The sequence below is a fragment of the Epinephelus lanceolatus genome, chromosome 11, assembly GCF_041903045.1.
Source record: "Epinephelus lanceolatus isolate andai-2023 chromosome 11, ASM4190304v1, whole genome shotgun sequence".
Classification (NCBI taxonomy): domain Eukaryota; kingdom Metazoa; phylum Chordata; class Actinopteri; order Perciformes; family Serranidae; genus Epinephelus; species Epinephelus lanceolatus.
The window spans coordinates 2,234,285-2,242,500 of record NC_135744.1 but is presented as its reverse complement, the minus strand read 5'-3'; positions in this window follow the sequence as shown (position 1 = coordinate 2,242,500).

The window sequence follows — 8,216 nt, the reverse complement described above, 5'->3', positions numbered from 1 at the left end:
GGGGCATTTTGGGGATTCTGCCAGCCTACCCCTGCATTCATTAATCGACCTTGACAACTAGCTGCCCCCCACCCCCGAAACCAGGAGGCATCAGACAGGGCCATGTCAGACATCCAGCCCCCTGCATGACTGAACCCCCATTCAAGCTACACAGGAGGAGGCTGTGGATTAATGTTAAAATTAAAGCATTCATGCTGATGAAGACTTAGTAGTGTCAATATATTATATTGGAAATTATAAGGTCTGACCTCCATAATGATATATATACATGTGTGTGTGTGTATATATATATATATATATATATATATATATATATATATATATATATGAAACTGTAGGCCTCATTAAATTCTGTCATGATTATTTTGACTATCTCAGGAATTAGGGGAGTATGGAACCAAGGAATGTTTTGTTTTATATCTTCAGCAGGCAAACATCCATTTTATGACTTTCTGTCACATTGTTGTGATAAGAAAGTCATTTTTGCACAATGTGTTAAATTTTTAATGATTTCAAAGGCGACTAGATTGACATCCGCTTCCATGTGACTGTTTGAATCTAGTATGGCCCATTTATGTTCAAATAAATACAGTAGCAGGCGAGCCAGGCCTTAACCCCATGCCCAGATACAGTGTCTGTTTTTTAGACTTAGCATCTACTGTACATCAGACCTGCACATGAACATGGTCTGCAGCAGGACCTGCCTGTCTGTATCTTGCTTGCACCTCCAGCCAGGCACCCCCAAAATAAAACAGATCATTGTCACTGATGCCTACCATCTGATCCTGGGAGGAAAAGATGCATTATTTCTCACACATTAATACAAAGTTGTTGTTTTTTAAGATCACAGTGCTGATCGTGCAGGGACCCTATTGAAACTGAAAGAATGATGATGATGATAATGATGATGAATGATTATTTTGTGCAATGAATCATTTTTTGAGAGGCCAAAGGTACTTGGAAACTTTGCAAATGATTCAGAAATGGTGAAAAATTGGATATTACAGAGGTCTGGTTTTTGTTTATAACAAAATGACTCAATAGCGTCCCTAAAAAAAACTCAAACAAAATAACCCCCATGGTACATTTGACATAGATGTACAAAAATTGGGAGGCACATGTTGTTACAAAAAAATCTTGTGGAGCCATACCCTAACCAAACCGGAGGTCAGCCATTTTGAATTAATTTTGCAATTTTGGTGTACTTTTTGCCATTTACAGGGGTTATACTTTAACAAACTTTTCCCAGAGATCTAGCCTGATGGACTTCAAATTTTGTCTGTGCCATCTGAAGAAATGAAAAGTTATTAAAAGCTTGAGTTTTTGGTGAACAGTGCGGTGATGGTCGCGAATTAAATTTCCATGTTTTGCCAACAAGAAGTGGTTTGTCACTCCAGTATACATGGTCCAATCTGCCCCAAACTTAACATGTGATAAGAGACACAGCCTCAAGACACCTACATGCCAATATTTAGTTATAGTTATAGCACCACCTACTGATGGGGAGAAAATTATATGTTTCATACTTTGATATACTCTTCCTAGCAAATTGACCAGATCCTCCTCAAATTTGTTCTGAAAAGCCTCTAGACCTTGATGATGCTTTTTGAGAAGCTTGTTTTTGTCAGCTGGTGTTGTTATGGCATGGTGGCCATTTTGAATGTTTTGCCATAAAACAGGAAGTTGTTATAACTTGAGTAGACATTGTCTAATCTGCCCCAAATTTGAAGAGTCCCAGCCTCATGCCATCTACGTGCCATAATTGAGTTATAGTCAAAGCACCATCTACTGGCAATTGAAAATGACACATTTTATATTTTGATGTACAGTCAGTGTTCACATCAAATCTCAAGAGAGGTGGCAGATGCAATTCTGACTCTATTGCACTCATAGCACACTCACCTTGAGAAACCAGAAACTTCTGCTAAGACTGAATGCAGTACTACACATTATTTCTACTAGGACTATACCTGACACAAATCAGCTGATATTCAACACAGCAAAAGTGGTCCTAGAGATGCTTGGCTACAAGATAAACACCATGGGCCACAAAGAGCCTTACCTCCTATGAAGAAGGAGGCAAAATGTACTCTCAGTGGCAAGGTATAAACACAAGAATAGCTCCTGCAAGGGCTGAAACTGTACGGTAGCAGCCGAATATGTTTGTGAAATAACCCAGGGTTTAGTTTGTAGTTCACTGTTTTTAACACAGGGTGTCGCTGTGATGTTCTCATGCTCAGGTGTAAAGGTAGGAGGGTTACTGTTGTCGCCAGGTGTTTGACCCAGAAGGGCAAAGGGTTTTTGAACGCTACAGCGCTACAATGTTTGGCACGCCGTATGCCAAGTGTTTTGGTCTTTGTTGAAACTGAATGGACATTGTTCACACTCCTTTGGAACAAATAAATTGTTTTTGCTGCAACTGAGAACAACCTGTGGATTCAATACAGAAACAACACAGAGTACTGTAAATCAAACTAAAGTCAGGCATGTCAACCAGGTCACTCCTGGGTTAAAAATCTCCGTGGCTAAGTAATAGGCTAGCTTCTACAATATTTGTCAAAAACCCGGCACCAGTTGGAACTATGTTTGAAAGCTTCAGTGCATTTTGGACATTGCGTAGGTGACGAGGAGGACAAGGAGAGCTGTGCGGATTGCTGCTGCAGTTTGGAGGGGGTGTGCGGGGGTGTGCGGCCATCCACGGGCGTACAGGTGGAGGAGCTATGGTGCTAATGCTAAAGCCGGCTATGGAACATTGTATCATGGGATCATTGCACGGCGACCAACGCAAAGAGGTATGTGTAGCGCTACACTGTCTTTTTTTTAAAGATATTTTTTGGGGCATTTTTAGCCTTTAATGGATAGGACAGACAAGTGTGAAAGGGGGAGAGAAAGAGAGGGAGTGACGTGCAGCAAAGGGCCACAGGCTGGAGTCGAACCCGGGCCGCTGCGGCAACAGCCTTGTACATGGGGCGCCTGCTCTACCACTAAGCCACCGACACCCCAGCACTACACTGTTTAATGGCCATTTAAATTGTGGGCACACATAACATGGCGTAAACCCAATGCATTGGTTGCTGGCACGTACAGACAATAGACTTTGCATTGACTATTTTATTGCGGTGGACTATTAATCAACTGTCTGTTCATCATGGAGATGTGCGATGTTGCAGCGGACGTTACTAGCAGGACTGATGGACAAATTGCTAGTAAAGCTGGCAGTGTGGCTAGTGATGTTGAAACCCAAACTCAAAAACAGATGGTTAAGCTCACTGCTAAAGCGCTTGCTGATAAATTGGACAGGTTGCAAAATGGTAGAAAAGCCAAACTAAACAAATCAAGTGCTATGAAAAATCAATGCATGGTTTGATGTCAAAGGGTGATAAAACTGAGGTACAAAATGCTCTTGATGAATTGATTGAGGTGTGTGAAGATGAAGCATGCATGAATCTCTGTTGGTGTTACTACCTGGTGATGAAAAAGAAAAAATGCTGTCAGAAATGAGTGTATTGCTAATGCCAAAAAGGTGGGTTTCATGCAATGAAGGTGATGCAAATGAAAATGAAATTGTTGATGATGAAATTAATCCTGAAGACAGAGTCTCCAATGTTGGTAGCAAATGGTCGAGTCAAAGGAGTGGTAACAGTGGTAGATCAAGTATTACATACTCTGCTCGAATAAAGGAAGAAGCTGAGAGAGCTGTACTCATGGCTTGAGCGGCAGCTTTAAAGCTCCTACAAGAAACTTTCATTTTGAGTTGATTTTGGCGACCCTGTGGACAAAAGCGGTAGTGTTTTGCCGGAATGAAGCCTACATTTCCCATGAGTTCTTGCGCGTATTGTTGTAAAGACGCTTCCCTTGCTCGCGCATGTGTTTGTTTTGGGGATGAATGAAACAACAAGACGGGAAAACTTTGCCCCCGCTCCTACTGGGGATCCCAGCTCACCTCTGCCGCACCCCAGCTCCGTGTAAGCGTCACTGCCGCTGGGGTAAACGCAGCCGTCGGCTGGTAAGGCTGAAGGCCTGTTTGGCGAGCACTTCCACGGCTTCTTGGACTGAGTATGGAGCGGTGCCTCGCCTCTTTATTTCTCGGCACTTGCTGGACCCTGTCGACGCCTGGCTGGTACCTGTCGTCGGCCTGGATAAGGTGTTCCAGCCCCGCGGCCTCTGCTGTCCTCATCCCCGCTGGCGCGGGGTGAATCTGTGCAACCTGTGGCCTCTGTGTGTGGCTTCCCGGACAGTTAACGCCGTGGACCCGCCGGGTCCTGCCAGGATTGGGCTGGTAAATGCTAGATCGCTAGCGAACAAAACGTTTATCCTGAAGGATTTCCTGACTTCCTGAGGATTGGATTTTCTCTGTGTGACTGAGATGTGGCTGACTGTTGTTGAGTCCAGTGCTTTCACAGAACTTTTACCTGATGATTGCTGGTATTTTAACTCCCCGCGGACGTCGGGTCGAGGAGGAGGAATAGCGACTATTTTAAGAGTCACTATTTCATTTCACTACTAGTCAAATGTAAGCAGCTAGGTAAGATGACGTGTGCCATCTGAGTGCCGTAAATCGCTTCGTCCTGGAAGCAACCTGGGACAGACCCATAAACAGTTTCCTAAAGGTATGGATATACACTATATATATTATCTTCACATTGATGGTCTCATTTGCTGTTGTAGGTCACGCAAGACATCAGCAGAAACAAGAGACTTTTGCATATCCAGTTAAAAGTTCCTTGTTGTAGATTTAAAGGCAAGACATGCCCTGGAGGAGGAGGCTCAAGACACCTGGTTCCTCTGGTTAAAGGCCAAGTCAAGGCAGGCTGAACGGCAATGGTTCATTTCAGCACCCAGGAGCAGTGTATTGACACTGGATGAGCTATTGGAAGCTGAGATTGCCATCATTTGTTATTGCCAGCAACAGAGTCAGTGAGGAGATTTCTGCACTGTCATCTGGAAAAGCCATGAGTCGACATAGATCCATATACAGGCTGGATCCAATCTTGGAGGATGGACTCCAGAGTCAGTGGAAGTTGGAGCAGAGGATCTATGCTGGAAGAAGTGAAACATCCACTCATTCTCTCCAAAGAGCAGCACATGTCTATGCTCACTCTCAAACATGTTCATCAGAATCTGGGCCATGGAGGACAGACCCACACACTGTCCACTATGAGAAAGAGGTTTAGGATAACCAACGCCAATTCAGCTGTTGTACTCTTTATTGCCTGCCGCACTAGGCTTATTTATCGACTGACTATGTTGTACTATTTATTTATTTATTACCTGTTTTTATGTTGTGTTACCAGTATTTTATGGCTGCAGCAGGGGTGAAAAATCCCAAGACAAATTTCCCACTCGTGAGACAATGAAGTTAATCTTGAATCTTGAATCTTGAAAATCATTGCTGAATATGTATTTTGTAGACGCTACAATGGAAGAGCAGTGGAACAAAAGATGGCAGATCTTCTTAAGGAAAGGATTCTTCCTAATCTACCACCATTTACCAACACGGGAGTAGATTACTTTGGACCAGTTGAAGTTAGGAAGGGAAGATCAACCTGTCAGTGATATGGAGTCATATTCACCTGTATGGTGAGCAGGGCTGTCCATCTGGAGGTAGCAGTTTTGTTGGAAACAGACATGCATGCATAAATGCTTTGTGGCATTTTATCAGCAGAAGAGGACAAGTCACAAACCTAAGGTCAGACAACAGTACCAACTTCATCGGGGCAGCAAGAGAACTGAAGGAGGCTCTTGCTGCTTTGAACCAGGGCAGGATTCAAGGTGTTCTGGCGCAGGTGGGAATCCGTTGGAGTTTTAATCCACCAGCAGGTTTGCACCATGGTGGTGTGTGGGAACAGATTATCCACCTGGTGAGAGGAGTTCTCAGCTCAGTTCTGTGCCTGCAGAGATTGGATGATGATGAGCTGCAGACTGTGTTCTGTGAAATGGAGGCCATTTTGAATGCCCGACCAATTACCAAGCTCTCAGAGGATCCCAATGACTTGGAACCACTCGCACCCAACCATCTTCTTCTCCTCAAGGGTACAACATCTTTGCCACCCGGAGTGTTAGGACCTGATGACCAGTATATGAGAAGGTGATGGAGGCAGGTGCAGTACCTCTCAGATCTTTTCTGGAAGAGATGGATACGGGAGTACTAGACAAAAATGGAACCTGAAGAAAAGCAGTTTGGCTGCTGGAGACCTCATAGGAGTCATGGATTCTTCAACTCCTTGTGGTTCCTGGCCACTTGGCAGGATTCTGGAGGTTTTTGCAGATAAACATGGACTTGTTCGTTCTGTGAGATTACAGACAAAATCCTGCATCACTGGGCAACCAGTGACAAAACTTTGTTAAGTGCATGGAGAATAAATATGTTGACCTGTACTCTGGGTGTAATAACATAATTTGACTCCTTTTGTAATTTGTGTGAATTATTATGTCTGCTGGCCATTAACAATTAGGAGCCTGTGTGTAGGAGCCAAATATGTTTGTGAAATAATCCATAATAATCATGCTCAGGTGTAAAGGTAGGAGGGTTACTGTTGTCGTCAGGTGTTTGATCCGGAGGGGAAAAGAGTTTTTGACCACTACAGCTCTAGAATGTTTGGCATGCTGTATGTTGAGTGTTTGGTCTCTGTTGAAACTGAATGGACATTGTTCACACTCGTATGGAACAAATAAATTGCTTTTGTTGCAACCAAGAATAACCTGCGCATTCAATACAGAAGAACACAGTGTTAGGTAAATCAAACTAAAGTCAGGCATGTCAACCAGGTCACTCCTGGGTTAAACATCTCAGTGGCTAAGTAATAGGCTAGCTTCTACATGAACAATACTGGAAGAGCATATCAGAGACGGAGGCATCACATGACACCACTGCTCAGCTGCTAGTGGATCTAAGCACAGACCACAGCATGGCAGACATCCAAATAGTGTCAGTTATGAAGACAACACCAAAAGAAGACAACACCAGGCCATGACATGATTCACAGCTACTGGCTAAAGAAACTAAGTGCACTCCATGAATGCCTGGCTATACAAATGAACCAGATGCTGCTGAATGGAACCCATCTAAAGTGGTAAACCCAACGAGGGACAATCCTGATCGCGAAGGATCTGCCTCTGCACACCATGGAATCTCCTGTTAGGCATCACAGAGGCTAAGATGAATATACACATGGCCCAATATATGAGCAAGGCCCAGAAAGGAATTGGTAGTAATACCAGGGGAGCCAAGCACCAGCCATTAGCCAATAGAGCAGTCATCCAAAACTACAAGACCAAGCAGACCAACCTGTGCACTGCCTGGATTGACTACAAGAAAGCCTACAACTCAATGCCATATACATTGATACTGGAATGCTTGGGAATGTACAACATCAACAGGACACTAAGAGCCTTGATCAAGAACTCAATGGGGCTGTGGAAAACGACTCTGGAGGCCAACTTAAAGTAAATTGCGCAAGTTGCTGTAAAGTGCGGCATATACCAAGGTGATGCACTATCCTTGCTCCTGTTCTGCAGAGGCCTGAACCCCCTCAGCCAGATCATCACAAAGAGTGGCTACGGATACCGATTCTGAAGTGGAGCCACCATCAGTCACCTACTCTACATGGATGACGTCAAGCTGTATGCCAGGAATAAGCAAGACATTGACTCACTGATCCTTCTCTCCAGGATCTACAGCAATGATATTTGAATGTAAGTAAGTCAGAACAAGGTCCAAGCCAGCAACATGTACGCCCTGCCTGTCATCATATACTCTGCTGGTATAATAAGCTGGCCAAAGGAGAACATAGAGGCTACTGATATTAAGACAAGGAAACTTATCACCATAGGCGTAGGATTGGGTAGGGATGGTAGGGACACATCCCTACCAATTTTCAGCCCCTTCTGTATTGTCCCTACCAATATAAACACTGGCTGTTGGCGTCCGCTCAATATGGTACACAAAGGGTTAACAATCGTTGGTGTCTACCATACGTCTCGCCTCTAACCTCGTATTGCTCATTGATTGGCTCTACCATTATTTTGGTAATGTGTGACTGGTCCCCCCCAGCGCCGCTCTCTCCACTGAGTTTGTGGGTCCACGTCACTGTACAGTTCACGGCAGTTTGTGAAAGAAAGACACATACATGCATGTCACCATTAGCGCTCCACACTAGAGGGCTGCATTGGGCGGGACCCAACCCAAATCTTGCGGTAGCAGGCGGTTTGAACTT